Source organism: Homalodisca vitripennis, chromosome 6, assembly GCF_021130785.1.
Source record: "Homalodisca vitripennis isolate AUS2020 chromosome 6, UT_GWSS_2.1, whole genome shotgun sequence".
NCBI classification, from domain to species: domain Eukaryota; kingdom Metazoa; phylum Arthropoda; class Insecta; order Hemiptera; family Cicadellidae; genus Homalodisca; species Homalodisca vitripennis.
The window spans coordinates 114,883,207-114,906,500 of NC_060212.1; the positions used below are offsets into that span (position 1 = coordinate 114,883,207).

Below are 23,294 nucleotides of genomic sequence, written 5' to 3' on the forward strand. Positions count from 1 at the left end.
TATAATGTGCAGGCGCTTTGATAACTTTTATATTTTGCAATGACGCCTGGTGGTGAGTTACATCAATGGGCATAACATATAAACTGTCTACGTTAAAAAAAAACATTAAATTATATTTATATACATAGATTTATTGCTTTAAATTTTATGAAATGTTAAGTCAAAATAAAACCTAAGTACACAAATTCAATTTTGTAAACTGATTGAACACTACTGAGAGGGATATAAAAACAATATATACAATAAACGTTAAACCTCCCAAGTTGCCTTAAAGGCAGTATGTAGCTACCGTGTGATACAGTCTGAGTATCATCGTATTCATTTGTTTTAGTTCTGTATATTTTATTTTAAAAATTGAACCTTTATGTAAATACGTATCGTTATTCCATTGTAGATAAGTATAATAGAATTCTGTTATGGGAGTGAATCTGTATCGGTTTTCCATGCGGCAATATTCCTACAAACGGCGGCTTTTCCGTCCCGATAAAACAGCGTCGTTGTAATGTATCGTAGATTGCCCCCGTGTCGTATGGGTTATCGTTGAATGTTTTCTCGATTCTGCTTTACCGCTCACTTTCATCGTTTAGCAGATGTGCACACTTGCGCTAATGATGGCTCGTTTTATTTCGCAAGCCATGATTCGTACCAGGCGTTACTCAGTCTACTCTTGTAAATAAACTAGATCTATAGAATCTGTTGTATTGTGTGGTCTTGCATTTAATTCTAGGACTGCAAGCAATGATTGTGCGACCTAGACCGTAGCGCAGGGGTAAGGATGCGTCTCTCTAACCGAGGGGTCCCGAGTTCGATTCCCGGGGAGGTAAAAAAATATTTGAAAGTTGGTTTAGACCGTTTTCAATTAAAAAAGTTTAGTATTCTAAGTTTAATGGTATTGGCGTTATTGCCCTTAAAAATTTAACCCTTTCCGTAATATTGCAAAAAGTGCTAAAGAGTATATGCCCTACTCTGTCCCAAGAAGAGTAAGACCTGCATTTTCTGTATTATAGTCTCCTCGCTTTTACATGCCATACCTTTAATGTTATTGGACCAAAGTATTAATTTTCTTTACTTCTTTTATAAAAAAATACTTTTGACTGATTAATTAGGAAATTATTTTATTGTACATGCACTAAAAACTGTACATCAGTAATAAAACGTTAGTGATATTGAATAGTTGAACAATTTTTGATCTGAGGCTTATAACGTTCTAAAATTCCTCGCGATAGTGTTAAAGTTCTTAACCACATTTATTATATTACATAAATTCGGAATTTAACTGAATTATCTTGAAAACCTTTACGCTGGCTTGTATGAAGCTTCTTTTAGGTATTTCAGTAGTGTATATAGTTTTAACATTAAAATAATAATTGCGAACATTAGATATTACTTAGATTTTTAGAGATATACTTTATAGACATCCGTTTACACTGAAAGGATTTATAATTACGAAATGTCTCGACGAAGGACTTAATTACAGCGAGCCACACCTTGGGTAATTGGAGGATTTTTGACGAATTGGTTAATGCGAAATAAGTTCTTAATACATTTCTAGATGAAGACGTAAAACATTCATCCAGATTTATTATAGTGAATTGAATAAATCAGACTTACAGATATTGGCGGGCAGCAGGTTCGATTATCTGTTCAATACTCACAGCATTATGCGGCTTTAATGAGAATAAAAACAAGCTTACTGATAACAAAGTTTTATTATGCAGAGCTGATAAAGGCTATAGCCCCGTCACTATATATATATATATATATATATATACAGTGACGATACTCTGCAAAGGTTCACGAATTTATAAATAATAATAATAATACTTCCCCACTTATATTTACCAGTTTACAATAAAGCACACAATTAATAAGTGATTTATACTTTTTTTTTTAAATACGTATAAAATGTATGTTTGTAATAAACCCAATTATCCAATTTTTTACGTGGATTTCCTAAATTACATAAAAAATACTTGCCTATCAGGCTACTTGTAAATTATACCGCTGCTTTTACTTATAAAGTTGCTAAAACGGTTCAAAAATTTAACCACAGTTGTAAATAGAAATGATATTCTTAAAAACCCAATTGATTTGTTTAAAAGATGCAAATTGTTAAAATATATTGCCTCACAAAATTCTATTATATTTCTATGTAAAAATTGACATAAATACATCTATATGTGAAGTAATCGCTCAATTGCATGAAATAATAAAACAAAGTCATCTTAAATTTTTTAGAAATTTAATTTTCAAGTAATGGTTTACTTATTTGTTCACCATTATCGATCATTTACCTGGTAATATTTAGACCGAAACGAAAACGGGTTAATGATTTCAGACGGAAACTAATATTCTATCACAATTTGTAAATGACACGCTTTTACCGTTTAATGAAAATGCACCGTGAAATACAGTCGCTCCAAACTTTCTGAATAAATTATCACCAAGGTTAACATCAATTTCTTCGACACTACTTTATAAACAACTAAAACTAAATTAGAGCTGTGCACATGGAAGGACCTGACTTTTCAGACCAGACTCCACATTCTGCGTCATTCGACGACAAAATGGCGGCCGATAACTCAATGAAAATCGAATATTGAACAGGATGGACTTTTACGATACCTTGGAGGTTTTACATAATGTGTAACATATTCCATAGGAGGAATATGGAGTCTACAGACATCTGACAAAGGAAGATAAAGATTGTTCAATCCTGGATGAGAAAGTTCTATTCAACTGTCTCTGCTATCACCGGTCTCAAGGATATCTTCAGCGACTGATAAGATCTCAGTTGATAAGAACGCGTCCGGAAGTAGGGGAAGATAAGTGACCTGACATGCAGCCCTCAGTGTCTTCCGGCCAACCGGTTCTGGCTAGCGGTGGTGTGTGCAAGATAGGTCGAACATGCGTATGCCTTTGGCACTGTTCTGTTGCCTCCTTTCAATCTTATTTACGGAATTAGTGTTTTTTATAGTGGTAGTTCTTGCATTTTATTCATTACGTAATCTAACGGTTTTTTAAACACCTGACGATGAGGCACTATCTCAGACCTTTTTTTGGCATCGGTACTCGGAAAACGATTTTGGAACATATTGGCAAGGTAAGGTTCCACATAATTGTGTCCAAGGTTGAACTATCAAGATTTGTAGTACTTCCTTAAATAAAAAATTCAAAATTCATCACGCAAAGAAACCTTGAGTAACGGTTAAAATGTAAAGTCAAACTATGTATTCTTGTTAGTTATATGTTAATTATTTGTTAGTTATTTGCAAATAACTTTTAGTTACAATATGGTGAATATTGATTAAATTGTTGTTAAGTATATAGTTACAAAATTTCGTACTAATTTGGATGTAGTAGTTTCAGTTAGTAATTCACCAACGAGTGTCACATTTTTAAGGAAAATATTAATCAATTTATCTGTAGTTGAACAACTTTGATATTTGCTCATCAATCGAAGAGCGGCTCTAGCGTCTGTCACGATGTTTGCACTAAAAGTAACAGTTTGATGTATATTGAAATCTACTTTTGTTATTTTTATTTAGTAAGCTTGTTGTGGTGTATAAATCTACACGTTTAGGAATATAGATTAGGTCCAAAAATTTATAAGCGTTAGTTCTGTTTTGATACTAACTCTTGATACCTAAAATAGGTTTTTAAAGATGTAAAAATTATAGGTTTATAGATAGACTAAAAAACAGATTATTTGTAATTATTAACCTAGCTAGTTAAATGACGACGCGTTTATTTAAGTTAAGCGTTCAGGAAAAATATCCCACAAATAAGAGTTACATTTCAAATTTATGAAAATATTTCCTTCTTATTAAAGAAATATGTAACTTTAACAACAGTTATATAGTTAAAAACTGAATTAACCTTTGTTAGAATGAACCTAAAAAATGAAAAAGAATAATTGTAAACTCAAATATGTTTCTGATTGTGACTTTAAATTCTGAGCAGTAGAAAAATTTCGAGACCATAGTTTACACAATTTTATTTGCTAAGTCTATTCCAAACAAAAAAACGAGATTACTTATAAAAGATCATCAGTTTTATTGTAACAATTTTTCAATAAGAAAAAAAGTGCTCTAGAGTGACTAGCTCATACAATAAATTAAGAGGGAACTCCACCTAAAAAAGGAACGAACAACGATAAAGTTTTGGAATTTTTTCTGGTCTGAAGTTATTATATAGCTCCCCTGAACATTTTCATATATGATACATACAGTAAATAAACATATTATACCGTTAGATATATTACTGTGCAAGTTAAATAAGAGGTACATGTATATGTGTTATACTTTCAGTTTTAGTATAAGAAGGTCGTTTACAGAAATTTGTTGTTTTCAATGCTTTCTACACTATTAATAAGTTATTTTGTAGGTAGAGCCTTTATTTGTTTTATATAAAAGCTTGTAGAATACCTAAAACCGTATCATAGATTTTTAAAATACCCTTAGGAGTATTTTTAAATAATTTTATTCAATAAAAACTAGTTTTATACGTTTTAACTGTCAGGGATGCAGATTATAGACTATCAGCTAAAACAGTTTAGGTCTACCTATAATACAATTTTAGTTACAACTGTTCCTCTAACCTATGTTTTTCCAAGAGACCTCCCTCCACCATTTTCCGCAGAGTAAGTTTAAAAAGCTGTTTTATTTTTCAATGTTTTTTTATGTGTCGTAATAAAAAGGTATCTAAAGAAATTAAATAAAGTTTTGGGTTGAGTTATCCCTTAAATAACTGTTCAAAGCCAACAATTTAAGTTTATCTGGAACCTTTTTGAATTCGTAGTAGACGATTTTGAATATTAATGGGACAAAGTTGTGTAAGACATATGTAGGTAATGAACAACATACAAGTGATGCAGTGGGTTGCGATATACAACTTTTGGCTTGTATACAGTCCTGCCTCATGAAGCTATTATAAGTTGGATAGTACCTGGTAGGGAACATTTGAGCTGATAGGGGAGTCCCGCCAGTGCATATTGAGGTTTACCGCAGACAGACACACATAGGCTCACATAATGAGTGGTCTATACCCCATAGATCCGCTTGGTTAAACCCCTTTCATTCATTGGTCAATTGTAGGTAAAACGTATTACGTATTCGAACAGAAAACATCATCTGTATAAATCATTTGTACAATAATTTACGTTTGCAAACAAGTTATTCATGAACATTAAACCACGTTTAAAAAGGTTTTTTTATATTGGGAGAGAATATTTTGGGGTATGGTTTAATAGATGGAATGAAACAAAATAGTTCAAACAAAAATAGCCTATTTTTCTGTTTTTAGTAAAAAATCATAGCTCAGAAATTATTTGATTTGGAGTGTTGTGATTTTGAATATTTCTGTATTTTGCTAGGACGTTTCTTTATGCTCGAAGAAAACAATCGTTAAAAATTTCAAAGTGACGACCTTTTTTTGGAATAAAGGTAGAAAATTTACGAAAACAGACGAGAAGAGAAAGAATTGCTGACACATAAAATATAGCATGTAATAGGCAAAAACTATTTGTAAAGAACTTTTGTAAACGTTTGTTTACTTCTCGTTAGTGTTTCAAACAAAATGTTTTATCTTTCACCAGGAAGTAAAATCCAAACATGCATACAAATATTCCAAATTACACAATAGTTTCTGCGATATGTTTTAAAACAATTAAAAGCACAGACATAGACGCAAACAATGTGAAATAGACCGTAGTAGGATTAGATGAGCTTTTTCGCTTATTTTCACTTTATTGATTTATATCCCAAAATAATTTCCGATATTTTTTTATAAATATAGTTTTGTGTGCTTGAGTAATCTCCTATTCAAATAAATTTTAAATCATTTATAAAATGTTGATAAAATTATTTCAGAGAACGCTTAACAGTTACCTATCAGATTCTTTAGATGGTATTCCTGAACTTTCAGATCCTATCATGGTCAAGTCAAGTGTAAACTAATATACATGGTGTTTACGAACTCTCCGGTATTATTTTGTAGATTTGTTCTTTAGACCAAGCAATAAAAATGTAACATAAACATTGGTCAGAAATGCTTAGTTTGGCGTTTGTATGTGTTTTTTATTTTTATGTCATAAACAAGTAAAAATTAAAAATTCTAATTTTGCATAACTATTGTTCGTGCAGTTTCAACTCAAGATAAAAACAATATTATTACCAAATGACTTTTTAAGATGGTGGACTGTTTAAGTTTTTAAAGCTCAATGACATAACAACTAATAGAACTATGAAAATATGACAAGAATAATAAAATAAAGTTTTAAATACAAACTTTTTAAATACTAAGCTAAATCATAAAAATATGGTAGTAAATAAGGGTGGATATAAGCTTTTAACTGTTTTAATAGTGCCGTAAACGTATAAACAAAGTAAATATTTTACGTTCAATACAATCGTTAAAAGCTTACATGTACATTATTTCTTGACCGATTTTTAGGGTTTAGGTATAAAAACATTGCAAATTTTTGTCTGATGACGCATCATTCTATAATGTGTTTAAGATGGATCTTTAAAAAGTACTTTGTTTTATCAAGTAAGGAATTCTTAACGTTATTACTGTAAATTTAAAATAAAAGAACTATAAAAAGGGGAAGAAAAATCCAGATATCATTCCCAAAAATTATTTTTAATCTACCAAAATACTTTTTGAAAGTATTTCTGTACTTCAGCATGTGTAATACAACTAAACTATACAGATGTCCCAGAACTCCCTACCAACCCTTTCCCATAATTCCAGGACTAAAGACAAATCGAAATATTTTCTCCAAATTTATAAAATTTTAACTATCCGAAAACCGCCATGTTGTATTTTTACTTAGCAATTTAAAATTGTAAAGCAATTTTTTAATAGTTGGTTGTTAGGTCTCAAACCTAATTACAAAAGACATATTAATTCTTTGAACCTTTTATTTTTGAAATTGTAGCTTCTTAAAACTTCAAGTGTAAATATTAGTTACAACTATTATTTACACAATTTAATTACAAATCTAAAATACCAAATTTAATAAAATCTGTTGGTAAATAAGGGAGGTAGTTTTTTTGTAACCTGAGTAATAAGCAATAACAACTGACATTATGCGACAGCACTGCTTGCGAGTCACAACAATCAGCTGTTTTAATTTTAGCAGCTCTAATTAGCTGATTAACATATTATATTGTTAAGTGCCGAGGCTTTAAATAATTAATTGATTCCCCTATTTATCAACCGATTTTTAAAAAATTGGCATCATTGGATTTGTATTTAAATGGTCTAAATGACATAAAGGTATGATGATTATAACTGTTTTGTCATATGCAGTTTTTAAGGTATTTACGTTTGTAAAAAAATAATACTCTTTCCGAATTTAGATCTTTGGGTCATAAAGCTATATACCAAATTTCAACTTATTACAACATCGTTCTCAAATTAGTAATTAATTACTAAGTGAAAAAAACAAAGTGCCTTCTGTTCGGATAATTATTAAATGTTTTCAAGTTGGAATATGATATGTTGTTTTTTTCCAGGAATAATACCTAAAAAGGTTTGTACACAATTCTGGAACACTATATATCAGTAACACTTTTATATATTTTCTAGTTTTCTAGTTTATTTATTTTCAATAGATTTGTTTTCTTAAATAGAAAACATAGTTAAAGTAATAATGATAATGTGTTGTAATCCCCCACTTGATGTATAAAAATTTAAATAAATCTGTTAACTTTAAGTAAACAAATAAATTAAACGACATCGAGGACTATGTTTTAAAACGTAAACAAAGTACACAAACAAACACCATTGTTCTGAATCAACAATATTATTCTAAATTGTAAGGTATTGTAGCTAAAAATTTACATTCTGATACTTTTCTTGAATTCACTTGGTTATAAAAACGTTAATATATTTAAAGTGTTGCTAAAACGAAATTTTCATATTAATTTGAAATTTTATTTAAATTTCTTTTACAGAAACTATCCACTGTGCAGTATTGAATACTTAACGTTCTACAGCAAATTACCCCAAATGACAGAGATCTTGTTATCAAACCGCCAAATAAGAGTTTCGCGGCTAATTTGCTTGCAGAGAGGGAAAACTTTACTCCACTGGTGGAAATGATTAGCTCTAATTGGCCTACAATGATCACGTTATGTTTGGAGTCTGCCGTAAACTTCGGTCTCGAAAACATTGTTCCTCTCTGAAAGCCGATTTAGAGCATGATGAAACATGTTGTTAATTTGACAATTTTTAGTATTATTTCTTAATTTTGTTATTTGTTATTTATGCAAAAATTTATGTAAGATCAAAACATAATCTAGAATTAATGTTTCAACACAGGAGTAATGTGTTTGAGCATTCATTAATAACGTATTACTGCACTGCACTACATTGCTAGGAATCGTGTTTGATTTATAGATTAAGTACGAGAGGACAAAGTATTTCAACCTTAAGTTTGTAAATATTAGTAAGTTTCTAAAATTACTAGATACAAATACATCAATGTACTAAGAAAAAAATTAGATACAGAATCTATGTACAATAGAACATTTGAATAATAATATTTGCTTTTTCTTCTAAAAAATCTTAAAAATCAGTACTGAAAATATTAATAACGTGTCAGTCATTTGTAGTAATTATGAGTATAATCGTGATTTTATTTTTGCTAATCATCAGAACATAATGAACTTACCTGCTGATGAAATAATTTTAGCATAACCTACTCCTTTCATAGTAGTTCAACTGTAGTTATAAATAAATATAAATAAAAATTATGAACACGGGAACCGTAAATGATGGTAAAAGTATTTTTGAAAACAAAAATTCAAATTTATAGCGCTTTTAATTGGACTACGATTAGCGGTTAGATAGGCTCATTGTATAGATTTTACGATTTTTAAGGAAAACTAATAGGTTTTTATCTGACTTCACAGTCAATAGTTCAATACTGTATTTTCCGAGCTATCAGTGTGGAAATTTATGTATGCATCTCACGATCAATCCCTCTTGAATTTCTTTGTCCAGATTTGCATCCAGGTAACGAGAGCACGTGATTTCTGTATACAAAGAAAAAATTCAAATTGTGTCCGTTTCAAAATAAGTGAGTTCGCGTGGACAAAAATAGGCAACTGTCACGATGTTAATCTGATGAACCGAAATAAGCAACGAGGAGACGTCACGAAAAGTCAACGGAGGACGCGAAGTGAGGCGCTTGAGTGACACTTACGCGGCAGAGTACAGTCTAAATCACCATTAACCTCAATTTGGAGGGTTCAGACACGCTGCCTGCCGGACAGATAAGGCGCTTCATGACTACCCATTAATTTAGTCCGAGTTCTGTTCGCTTATCAGTGAGATTATTGGAATATTGCCTGCCTGGCAGCCACCCAGTTTCTTCCCATCTTATTCTGCGTCGTTCGTCTCGTGCGTTAAATAACTCTTTTACAGTTCTGGTGAATGATTTTTCGTAATTAAACATTATTGAAACGTAACACCTATCTTAATTAAACGTACTGTAGTGTAAATATTGTAATATTAGTTTGGAAACATTCGCTTCTCCCATCAGCTTACACAATTGACACGTTTTGTTATTCCCCAATTATCTATGGATTTTTATCATCAATTAATAAATTCCAGAACAAATAATTATAATTAGAAATTTTAAAAAAATTTAATAATTTATGTACGTGTGTAGTATTAATTTTTCCCTTAGTAAAGAATAAATTTAAATCCGAGTAAATCTAGTTATGATGATAATGCTTTCACCTTTCCTTGCTAAAAATATGCAATCTATGAATGGATGGTTCAGTGCTAATGGTTTAAAAACAAATTAGGAAAAAACCCCAATTTCATGAATTTTCATACAATTATTGTAATAGCCCTTAAATGTTTATACCTCCCATCTTTTTTCCAAATAGTCTTTTTGATCAGATTTCTTGGTTTGGTAATTGACTCTAGTCTTACTTAACAGCAGCATATCGGCCTCTTACGCCAAACTGAATAAAGCCTTCTACACCATTCCGACGCTATAAAATGCACTAGATTTTGCTACTCTGAAAAAAAGTCTATTTTACCTATGTTGAATTCCACATCTTACATGGAGTCATTTTTGGGTTAATTCCAGTGAGTCAATCATGGTTTTCTTCTATAACGATTTTTCAATCCCTTAACATCTTTTACCTCTGCCTTCATTGTATATCTTCCAGTACCAATCACAGCGCCAAGCAAAACCGTGATACGTTCATGTTTAGAGACCACTTTAAAAGGAATATATCACTTCTGCATCATATCCATCGAACTACATTTTATCAAATTCCTCATACTACTCCTGTATTACTCTGTATAATCACCTGCCACTCCGCTTGAAGGAAGAGCAATCGTATAAAATGTTCAAGAAACTTCTCTTACAATATCTTGTCAATGAATGTTTCTACGGTGTTTCATAATACAAGTCAGATCGCAGTTAGTCTCTAATGAGCCATAACTGTTGAGGGCTGTGTATTCTCAATAACTTGGTAATTCTGACTTGTGCAGATTTAATTTACATGTAATTTTATCAATATGATGCATACCTTTATAATCACGGTGACTTTGATGTTTAATGATTTTTTGCCTTTTGCACTTGTGCCTGTACAAGGCGTGCCTGATAATGTAACAAAAATAAGATTTTGTAAATTGTATATGCTATATAGTCGAAAATAACAATAGTCTGTAATATAAGTTATTTTTATCAACTTAAATATCAATCAAGTTTCACAATTAACAACCAATATGCAATTTAAAATATTTTAAAAAAGACAAGCACGTGCTTACAAAGTGAAGCAAACTCTACAGCTCGCCGCTCTGTTCTATGTCGTTAACAATAACTTATCAGCAGGGCTGATAGCGTATCTGTATAACGGCCTTGTACTGAACTGAACGACATTGTCGTAATCTTTATAACCCGGGACATTGCAATAAGTAAGAAAAGAGATAACTGCATTAACCGGACTAGATATCTTTAATGCGAACGATAATTTTGTATTACCGTTTATAAAAACATAAAACGTCGTTTCTGTTGGAATAAACCGGTAAAGTCCATTCCGTATGCATAACTAATCAGAAAGAGATGGTGGTGGATTCACGAAAGAGCAGGTATCCACAGAGCGTTACCAACAAATTGAGCCTTCATTGCTGTTTTTATTCCTTGTGCTTCTCTCGTCTCCAAGAGGTACCAATGTTATTCCTGCTCTCGGATGTAATTGGCAAGACTTTATCGTTTTACACTCTAGCCTTCGATAGCAGCCACTGCCACTGCATTTTTATTACTGATGTCCGAGATATATTTTGTATATCCTGGGAATCTAGAAATTGTACGAGGGCTATCCCGAAAGCAGATTATGTTTCAGTTATCAACGTTTAAACTAACATAGCAGTTGAAAATGTGGGATGCAGCTGAAATTCCTGCGAGTTGTGAAGTGCGGAACTTAGTTTTCCTCAAATTTCGAGGATTTTGTTACGCAGAAGTTAGTTTGCCATACAATTTGTGCTGTATGGGTACTGAAAATGTTTAAAAAAAAAAAACAGAAACCCATAAAACTCAGCGTATGGCTACTTCGTTGACATTTCTGTACACTTACGAAAAATTGTGACACGCTGCTTGGATCCTTTCAAATACAAATATTTGAAAGAAGGTAAATAGGTTCCTCTTGGTGTAAGGAAGATTGAGTCATAAGTCAGTAAAGTCTTCATAGCGTATGTGTTCAGTGCCATGCTGGTTACCATATTCTGCAAGGGTCTTGTTCATGTTTTAATCTGCACAAGTGGTAATCAGCGCATCGTACAGAGGACGTTATCAGTGCGGAGAGCCGCGTCGGAACCAAGTCATCCGCCCATTGCCAGTCGCTCTCTACGCAATGTTTAATCTGCAATAGTGGTAATCAGCGTACCGTACAGAGGACGTTATCAGTGTGGGGAGCCGCGTCGGGACCAAGTCAGCCACCCACTGCCATTATCTCTCTACGCAATGTTGATCTGCACAAGTGGTAATCAGCGTACCGTACAGAGGACGTTATCAGTGCGGAGAGCCGCGTCGGGACCAAGTCAGCTACCCATTGCCAGTCGCTCTCTATGCAATGTTTGATCTGCACAAGTGGTGATCAGCGTACCGTACAGAGGACGTTATCAGTGCGGAGAGCCGCGTCGGGTCCAATTTAGCCACCCATTGCTAGTCGCTCTCTGTGCAATGTTTGATCTGCACAAGTGGTGATCAGCGTACCGTACAGAGGACGTTATCAATGCGTAGAGCCGCGTCGGGTCCAATTTAGCCACCCATTGCTAGTCGCTCTCTATGCAATGTTTGATCTGCACAAGTGGTGATCAGCGTACCGTACAGAGGACGTTATCAGTGCGGAGAGCCGCGTCGGGTCCAATTTAGCCACCCATTGCTAGTCGCTCTCTATGCAATGTTTGATCTGCACAAGTGGTGATCAGCGTACCGTACAGAGGACGTTATCAGTGCGGAGAGCCGCGTCGGGTCCAATTTAGCCACCCATTGCTAGTCGCTCTCTATGCAATGTTTGATCTGCACAAGTGGTGATCAGCGTACCGTACAGAGGACGTTATCAATGCGTAGAGCCGCGTCGGGACCTTGAAACTGCACTCGGGTGGCCGATGTTACACAAGCGCGACGTGACGTCACCGCTTCACACTCACAGTGGAGCGAACTGTTTGTGCAAGGCTTGGTACATGTAAACACATCATAAACAGATCACCCGTTAGACGTAAATCAACAAATGAATGAACCAGTTACTTCACTTTACACCCAATTAAAAAAATTATTGTTAACTAAACTGAAACAAAAACTCTACTATCATAATTTGTCATACTAAAAACTATGTACATATTACAAAGGTTACACTAATTCCTCTATACTATACAACTAAAAATATGAATTGTTATGCATTTTTTATCTGTTTGAAGAGTAAAGTCATGGTCTGAGGAAATGATACTACATAGGCACTTATGCATAGGCTCGAACTAACACAAACTACTACCAAAAAGATTAATACCACATAGTTATGATACAGGACTGAACAACATTTGGCTTTGTTTAAGTACCGTACAATAAAGGTTAATTATTTATATTCCTTATTAAAGAACTTTTAAGACTATATACAGTGGTTGAATATCATAATTCTTACGCCTGTTTCAGTAACACTAATCTCCAATACTCTTTACATAATTTGTTTTAAACTAAATAGCCTACAGCTAGCCTAATATAATGTACACCTGCTGTAATTTTGGTATGTACTAATAGGATAATATGATATTATAATATTTTGTTTTTTATTAAATGGTACATACAATACCGTCGGACGAATAACCAATTAGAGAAAAACTTACATTTAAATCTACATTTGAGTAAATTTATGTTCAGAAAATCAATCGTACACTTGATTTTATATTGATTCAGCTTAGATCATAGTTTTACAATGTCCTTTCACCAATAACAGTGTTAGCTTATTTTTAGAGGTCTTAAAACGGTATAGTATAAAACATGATCTTGAAGAAGATTCACGAACCACTAGATTTATTTATCAACCGCACAGCACCTCGTCTAACCAAGTGATTACTAGAAGAGTATATAAATAATTTATATATTTATATATTCGTGTATTTAAGAATAAATAAAAAACACGATGTTGATTTAAATTAAAAATGAGATGCTAGGTGATGGGTTCTAGAATTATACGTTACCTCAATGTTGGTGTAAAATGTAATAGAAGGAAAGTATTTGCAGGGTGAGGTTGGTATACTGTACATATCGTCCTGGTACCGGCTGGCGCCTACCATGGCAGTAGGCTACGCGACTATCGACCCAGCCCTATTATTAGCTTTGCATTAATCTCATTCCATTCAATGTTAGCCCGTCAAGAGCTGACCCGTTTTATCACAAACTGAGCCATCGTTCAGTACATATATGATTCTCACAAGCCGACTGTAAGTAAATGTTGCCGGAACAGGATAAACGTCTTATCCTGTTTTTGACAATGGAAGGGTAGTGAGGAAAATATAATTTTTCCGGATGTTTGTCATTGTCCAGTGATACAAAACTCAGTAACACTACGTTTCGATATATGTAACCGATCCCTTCCTCAGGTGGAAAATTGACCTAACACATAACTATAATCTAGGTTAAATAAACAAATTATACCAGTTTTCAGTGTTTGGTCGGTCAGTGCAAACGTATCGTGGACTGGCTTTTAGTTCGTTTCCAATAATTAGTTTTTGTTTTCAATTAAGTGCAGTGTCAGAGACAGTGTGCACTTATGGATCCCAAAATGCTGTGGTATGATTTATTTATTTTTTACAGATTGTAGTAATTTGTTAGTTTAGTTGTCCACCTGATGAAGAGATCCGATCGTAAATCTCGAAACGTTGCGTACTAATTTTTTTATAACTGAACTATGGCAAATGTCCGAAAAACTTATTTGCGTCTTTATCGTGTTAAAAATAGATTCAGTGATAGTTTTCTATGCATCGTTTATAAACTATACGACGTGTTCAACTACATATTATTATTTGGGTGAATATTAAAAATTGTCTTTAAGCCAAGTTAACCTAAGTGAACTAAGATTGACTGACGAGTGTTTATAATTGAAAAAGCTATTTAAATCTTATGGAACTTTATTTTTTAATTTCTGTTAAACGCAATATGAGTTAAACTTAATTTATAAAGATATTAGTAAAACTGCAGTGTAGGTTTTGCTACCCAAGCGAGTAACGCAGGCAGCGAAGTTGAGTTTGTAAAGTATTGAGACAAGCCGCTTACAAACCTAATTTGGAGAGAGATCCCTACGGGAAACGTGATGTTTTATACAGCTAGACAAACAATTTGTTTCAGAAGAATCGCCTTAAAATATACGTTTCACGCAGTTTTGTTCGCAATCAATGTAAATCACCGGAATAACAAGTTTTATCTGAATATTAATATACTTTCAGTAATCAGTATTATCAATTTCCAGTGATAACTTTATGTTTCGGTAATGATATTGTTGATTTTAATAACAGTTAAAACACCGACCCTAAATTACAGATTCACAAGTTTTTTTTTTTTAATTTTCCTTGACAATAGGAATATTAGTCTACAGGCATATTTCCGATTAGATTAGAAGAAGCTAAACTGTTTGGGAATTTCAAAATATTTTTAAGCGGAAGTAAAATAGTAGTAAATTTCCACCTATTGGCAAACATTATATAATTATAGTGATTAACATTTAAAGTATGAATTGTACTTACAATAATAGAAAATCCATCATTGTTGGCTGAGCGTTAGCGAAGCCTATCATTGGTGGGCTGGAGAATACCATTTCTGTCTGTCTGTCTAAATTATAGACGTGAAAGTTCGATTCTATAATTAAAATATTGAGTTTGGATGTGCTGCGTGCATTTATCTAAGCCTTAGTGAACATTTTTATATTTAACTTATGGCTAACCGTGATACCAACAAGATAATCGCAGAATAAAGAAATTTGTTAACAAACTGAGTAAAAAATATAAAATTGTAGAATATTAAATTATGTTCATGTTTTATATCGCTAACAAGAATTTGGCCCTTATTAGATTTTCTAAACTTTTTGGGAGAAAATATTGAACATCCCAATATAAATTTGTACATGTGAGATTACAGTAATTTTAAAAACACCATAATAGATTTTTGTATATGAATGTTAATCAAATTAAGGAACCATACCAATACCTGCCTTGATGAAAATTTTAAAGAGTAGGTACATCTTAGGGTACATTTGAACTGCTATTGTGGAATTTGTATATCTACGCGGAATACAAACAGAAATTCCACAATTTATAATGTGTATCTTATCGAGCAGTGCCTCAACATTTGCGTTTCTATAGTAGTTAATGATATAGCATAAAATAAATAATACAAATGTAATATTATGATCCTTTAAGGATCGAAAACTCCACAGCTAGTCTTTAACACGCAAAAGACACAAAATATACTGCGGGCTGAATAAGTTTCAAAGAGTTCACAGCGCAAAACAAATCCACTTAACTATGAATCAAAATCATTCACCGCCACGGCACAAAGCGCCCGCTAACAAAGCAGCCTTGAACGAAGAACGATAAATTCAAACGCTCTCAACAAATTTAGGGATTTCAAGCCATCCAATTACCGGAACGTTGCGAGACGAAGAGTCAAAGTTCCAACAGCCAATTAAACTTGGTTTCAAAGGCAGATCCGCATTTTACCAACTCGGTAAAAATGAGGGAGATCAAAGCCATGAGTACATCAGCTCAATCAGTTATGTCGATGTTGGACTACGCTCCGACAGTGCACTTTACAGCGCGATACGCACATACGCAGGCTTGCGGGCATTTGTGACGTCAGACAACTATCTAGCTCTGCAACCTACTCAGCTTTCATTCATAATAAGCATTATTTCAACAGTGAATGAAATTTGGAGTTAGTGTCAAAATAATAACTAGTCACAAGACTTTCTCGAATGTGATATAGTTTCGATAAGCAAATGCTTGAATTATATATTTTTACTATATTCTCAAATTTAGCTGTACTAATCAAGCCTTGTTTAAAACATGTACGCTTTGTAACCAATGTAATAGTTTCCGTATTATGTAAAACTTACGTTAATCACTATTTTGGTGGTATCAAATAAACATTTATATTATTTTTGTGCCCAACGAGAGGTAATTACAAACAATTGAATTGTTGCCGGAAGTATTCTAACATAACATTTTCCATTGTTACAAATTTTAGAAAATAGTGAAAGATTTTTTCAACCTTCTTGGACGGATGCGGATATATCCGGTAAAGACTGTGTTTTGGGACATGTTACGGATATTTCCGTAAAATGTATTAATACCATACAAACTTATTTTATGTACGTATAACCGCAACTGTTAGAGCGGTATTTATCAGAGGCGAGTTTGCGATAGTAAAAATAAAAAGTTTTTAACATCATTGGATTGATTATTTTTGAGAAAAATTTGTATTTTGCTTTGGTAACACTGAAATCTAATATATTAGGATGTCGTGTTTATCCTTCGTATCTGGCTGCACGAACAATTTATGTTCATAATGATTAATTAATTATAACATATTAAAAAAAAAATTTCTCATGAAGGATTTACTTCTTGATTACGTATGACTTAAATTTGGCATAAACGACGTTATGACTTACATATGAGCAAGATAGGAGCGGCACACTATTGGTATTAAATGTTGAAATAGTAGGATATCCAGGCCGATGCAATAGCATCGGTAACCTGGTTGTTGCCTTATATCTTGTTTTAGTTGAACGGTCGGTATGGGTGAGACGCCATAGTGCTAAAGGCTATTAGAAGCCAGACCCATATTCTTCTTACTCTTCTGATACTGTTGGTGCATTTCTAACCTCACTTTCTTTAATGTGGGATTGGAAATATCCGAATCCGAGATCATTTTACGACCCTCGAATATTCCGTTCCTTAGGATCCCAGCAGATAAGTGCCTCAATCGACCTGTACCGATAATATAATATACTTATAAGTAATATACTTATAACATCTCCACTCAAGTGCAGAGGGAAAGGCTTATGTGTGGAGGTTTCATTCTACGAGGGAGGTTTAAAAGACTATAAAAAGGATTACGTCCCATGAGGCAATCAGTTTCATGAAATCTCCAGGACTGATAGTGGCCAAATATATAACTACCAACAATCCATTTATTCCGGAAGCAGAGTAAAAGACTATATAAAGGCTTACGTGCATAGAGGTAATCCGTTTCATGAAATGTCCAGGACTGATAGTGGCAAAATCTAGACCTAGCTACATTCCTGGTTATGTAATTACTCAAGATGTTTTTAAGTACAACAGGAGGTGGCCCTAATCCATCACTACCATTTCTGAATATCCTGTGAAAAAAGGTCAACAGAGGCTACTTCAAAATTAGATTACCAGTTTCTTACCGTACTAATGTTGAAGAATTACAAAATTACTCCTTTGTGACTCCTTTAAACTATGCTTAAAAAAATACAACTAAAACACACACATTTACAATCGTACAAGGTTATAAATTAAAATGATATATTTTTAAAATACATATTCCAATACATGATTCTTGAATATATACCCAACAACATTGTAGCCTAAATTTAATTTACAAACTGCACGATCTGACACAGCGACTAAAATGAGATCTCGCCCCCTTAAGATCTGCCTGTTTGACATCAGCTCGTGTTTACTCAAGTTTGTTTGGATCCAGACAAGTTAGCTTGGTGGAATCAGGAGTTCCGATCCGGCAACTTTCCTCATTAGACATATCTCGGTTAGTGTTGCTGATGAACATCATCTAGAATTCGAGAACTAGTGTTAACAGAAATAAACAAAAACTATATCCGATTAATCCTCTTCGAGTAGCCTGCTTTAACATTTTGACGCCTGTGACGCCAGATATCTTTGTACAATTCTAACTTTATAGTTTTTAATCTAACAAAAATATATAAAAACCATTTTGTGATATCTGAAAGCAGTGATAACTCTTTTAATATCAACGAAGAAAGTATAGTTAGCTTCTAAGAAACTTTTATATATGTACAAAAAATTGAAGCCTGTTGTTTTCAATGCATATTGTAATGAAATTTTGTATTGATTTTATGTGTATACCTTAAAATTATAAGGGGTTTAACTTTATTTTATGCAAAGTCTGTGTCTACTTCAAAAATATAAGATTTTTATATTTTTATTGTACATTGACCTTGATAAGTCACTGTTATTAGCTAAGACGTGTAATTATTTTTGCTAACGTAATGTTTCTTTAGTGATGCAATTGTGGATTGTGAAAGATAATTCATGTATTAAAAGCTTAAGGTGTAAGAGTAATGTTTAAGCCGTTTACTGATACAAATGAGTACATATACATCAAATCACTTACAGTGGAACAAAAAATTATATATTTTAAAAAGTTTGTAAATTGTATTAGGATCAAGTTTAATTTTGGTATCTTATAAAATTGATGGTTTGGAATCTTGGCGAACAAAGAAGAAAATATAAAATGTAAAAATATCAATTTTTAGTATTTATTATTGAACAATTTCAAAACACATGAATCCAAGAGTGATTGACATAAATAAAACATTTTAATTTTTTAATAGCCTAAATGTGCTGCTTTTAAGGCATTAAAAGGAAATTTAATGTGAAGAAGACAAATCAATAGACTGCTCAGGTCGGCCTGTAGTTTTATGCATAGATTGAAAACATTAGTGTGAAAACACTTTTAAGTGTCAGCAATACCCTTCCTTTTTGTGTATTTATTGGCTATCAAAATACATTTGTTTTGTTACTGTAAGAAGGTAATACTAATTCAGTTTTACAGGTTATAATTATGAAGAAAACAATAAAAAAAGTAAATAATTAAATAATATTATAATATTTTAGTGTATATTTACACCTCGTGCACGATAAGGGAAGATCGCGTAGTAGCGGAAGTACGAGCGGTGATGATGCAACTACAACGATTACACTGCAAACATCAAAGAGATGACAAATCAAGACACCCTTGATGATAAGTAAATGTGAAACTGCTCGTGAGAGAAGTGTAAATGTTTTAAGTGAGTTATTTATAAATGCAAGATGCTGATCAAAGCTTGTTTAATTACAACCGTGTAATTACGGGACCGTGCACGGGGTATCTGCCTGCAGCACTTCCACATTTGCAATCCAAATACTTCATCTTGCTTTCTGAGCTTCTTGCTGCGCTGCTTCTTCGTCCGCATCTTATAAAGTCTCAGCGTCGTTTTCAAAGCGGTAAATTCTCTGTGTTATTCCGAATATAGTAGACGAGTAAAATAAATAAGAACTCAAATAATAAGAAGAATACATTTTAAGTCTGGCTATTCGAATCAGATTTTATTTTATTTTCTGACCTTCTGTGTTACAAAGAAAAACACAGGCGAACACCAATGAACATTCGTTAACACCATTATAGTGATTAAAATCTGAGCAAAAAGTAAAGTAAAGTCTTATTTACCAGGTGAAGTTAGGACTAAGAATACCTCTCTACCACTTAACCGGGGGACCAACGGCTTAAAGGTGACTTCCGAACCACCACCAATGGCTGGGCAGGCGGACTGCTTGCAAGGACAGGATCACTTACTTAGTGGTCAACTATCCAGGCAGCAGCCACGCTCGGCGTTGCTTGATCTGGTTATCTTGCGATAACCCTTGTATCCGCTACACTGCGCCATTCGAAAAAAGTAGGGTGTTCTGAGTAAAAATGGGTAAATCAATCAAACACATACTGAAATTTACGTAATGAATTACACAATGACTTAAGGAACTACTCCCTGCATAGACCAATTGTGCATGTGTGCAGAGAGGAGTTCGTATACAGATTTTATTAGTTGACTTAATAAGGTGTACAGCTAATATAAAGATGTGAATTGTAAAAAAAACAAAAACAAAAACGGAAAAATCATAAAAAAGGAAATTGAAGGGAGAAATCTCTGCAGCAGCAGCACCAATATACAACAGCCACACATGAACCGTCCGTCCGCCCACGGACACAGCGACCGTTCTTTAACAACACGTTGGGCGTTTGGAAATTTTTATTTATGTTTTTTCTAGCTCACTCTCCAAGTATATTTCTAGAACGAACTAACAGTTGATTTAAGTTTTGCACGAGTTTCATGTTTACGTAGGCAAAACTGACTTCGATAATGGTGCATGCCAATCCAAGGGATTTAGCTGACCGTTTAGCGAACGTTTGTACATTATTCTTACGTTTAACTATGGTCGCAACGAGAAAAATCACAGAATAATTTTTTTCCTCTAATTGTTAGCTCTAGGCTTCAGGAAATCCCATGCCGCACCAACGTATTATTTGATTCTTGACGTGGAAGTCTTGTAAGGATCTAGGATAACTTCTCGTTAAGGGTCCTAATCCGGCAGGGATTTATTTTTAGTTGATTTTAAACCTTGGCTTCAAGCGTGGTAGTATGCTGGGCACGTAAAAAAGATATGTTCCAAAGTCTCACTATGACGTAAAGTACATCGCAGACATAATGGAGTGAGGTATTGACCAATAGTGTATAGGTTTTTATTTATATTGGCGTGACCAAATCTTAATCTTAGAATATTGATTATTTCCCGTCTTTTCATTTCAACATGTTTGAACCTTGTATATTTTTCCAACGTTTCAACAACATTTTTAAGGGAAGTTTTGTATGCAACCTTAGCGTAGACTGTTTCGAGACACGTAGGTGTGGCGTACTCCTACCTTGTAGTATCAATAATCCATTTGCATACAATGCCAGAGTGGGTATCCACTTTTTCAATCAAATGGTCATTTGTTTGTTAACGTGTTTAATGTTATTGTTTCATATTTTAAGTGTAAATGTTATGGTGAGCGCATTTAAGTCAGTCAATTACAAGGTATAATGAAACATATCAATGTACTTTCTAATTGCATAAGACCATGCGAATTAAAAAGTACTTAAAAGGGCCTATTTTACTATTTACATGTTACATACTATTTAAGTTTTCTACATGATCTTTTTTAATTATCTCTGTTTAATTATTAATGTAATTATGTCTTTGATTCTGTATTAACACTATTTGATACATATTGTCTTCGGGATCGTACTGAGAAATATTGTTTCGTAAACCAGTGTTTATATATATATATATATATATATATATATATATATATATATATTAATAAGTGAGGTTCAGGTAATTAGATATTTATAATAATTGGCTGAGTGGCAGCAAAGTCAGGGGACAATTCAGGGGACTGACAAACATTCTCTTCTCTCTATTTGTCTGTACCTTTACTTTAGGTTATCTAGAGAATGAATTGAGCTATATACTGTAGTTCTTGCATTATTCAATGATGGTAGAGTAAAGGAAAGTAAGATTGCGCACTTAAGTTGTAATCACAAATAAAAAAAGTTGTTTGTATAAACTTTTTATTTTTTTTCTGAGAACAACTACTGGGACCTTTAAGTTTAAGTTGATGCTTACAATAAAATTATCCATTTTGCAGAAACTTGGAAATCAATTTTGCTTATGCCTGAAAGTGAAGTTGACTGATGATGGAATCATTGATTCCGCAAGGCCTTGCGGAAAAAATCAATATTGGAAAATTTGTATTCATTTACCAGTGATATGAAGTTAAACTTTTTCCAATGCTCCAAGACTCTTTAGTCATCCCAGAAGAAGGGAAATTGCGACGCAGAGGAAAACAATAGCAATTTTAAATACATTTGAGATGAGATTGTTTTACAAAAGACTATAAAGTTATCGAAGGAAACAGAATGAAACTCGTACATTTTGAGTTAAAACGTATTGATGATTTTTCTAAACATTCGAGTACTTTTCTAAACATTCGAGTACACTTAAACAATAAAACAAGATTTTAAAAACTGTAACATTGATAGCATCTATTTCAACTTTCTAGTTTGTATTTTAATGCCACAATAATGAGCTTTAACTTTTGTAGTGTGCTTGAAAATCAGTATTACAAACTCTGATATGCATACCACTATTTGTTGATTATCATAATAAAGTTGATTCTACTACCATTTCTTCATAAAAACTCAATAACCAGGTACAAGGCAAATCAGACAGAGTAAAACATCTTGGACTCTTTATTGAGAAGAACTCGAGATGGACTGAAAAGATTTCTCAGATATGTAATGGATTATTTGGTTTTCAGTCCTCAAGTGTTCGTCATCATATCATTCCCTGGACGATAGAATAACGCTGGTGTAAAAACCCTTGTTTTATTCACTAGAACTAACGTAAAATATGCATTAATGGATTTAATGGAGAGCTGTTTACTAAATTCCTCTGCTCAGAACTAATGTATTAAACTTGTTTTCAATCTAACACCTGGTAATAACGTTTCACTCTACTTTAAACATTGTATGAGTAGCAAATATATTGATACACTATGCACAGAGACATCTTCAGTTATGTTCGCTTTTTGAGTATTAATGCCTGTAGTTGGTGGAGAAGTTATCCTTCAAATATACTATGCTTATGTGTACAGTAGGTTAAAGTATGATATAGGATTCTCGGGGTCATCTAGAGAAATTTTAAGAGTACTTAGACTATAAAAGACTCCCATAATTTCCATTTTTTGGTAAAAATACGATCAATCATCAATACAATACCCGCCATAAGGGTTACACGGTCTACTTCTATTCAGCTCTGTGGCTCTATAACGCGCTGCCTCGGTACCTGAAAAACCTTTCCAGCTCCACAAAAAAAAATTAAAATCAATTTTCTGGAAAGATTTCCCACCG

At 33.1% G+C, this 23,294-nt stretch overlaps 1 protein-coding gene across 2 annotated transcripts in view; it reads left to right on the forward strand.

The window, feature by feature from the left end:
* The window catches only part of LOC124364761 (muscleblind-like protein), a 769,654-nt gene that overhangs the window by 26,431 nt on the left and 719,929 nt on the right, over nt 1–23,294 (forward strand). Inside the window, exon 1 of one of the 2 annotated variants that reach the window (XM_046820484.1) lies at nt 2,843–3,103. The exons of the other annotated variant lie outside the window; for it this stretch is intronic. The gene's annotated coding sequence lies outside the window, so the exon portion shown is untranslated. Of the gene's footprint in view, nt 1–2,842; nt 3,104–23,294 lie in introns of those variants that run through there. 2 annotated transcript variants of the gene reach the window in all.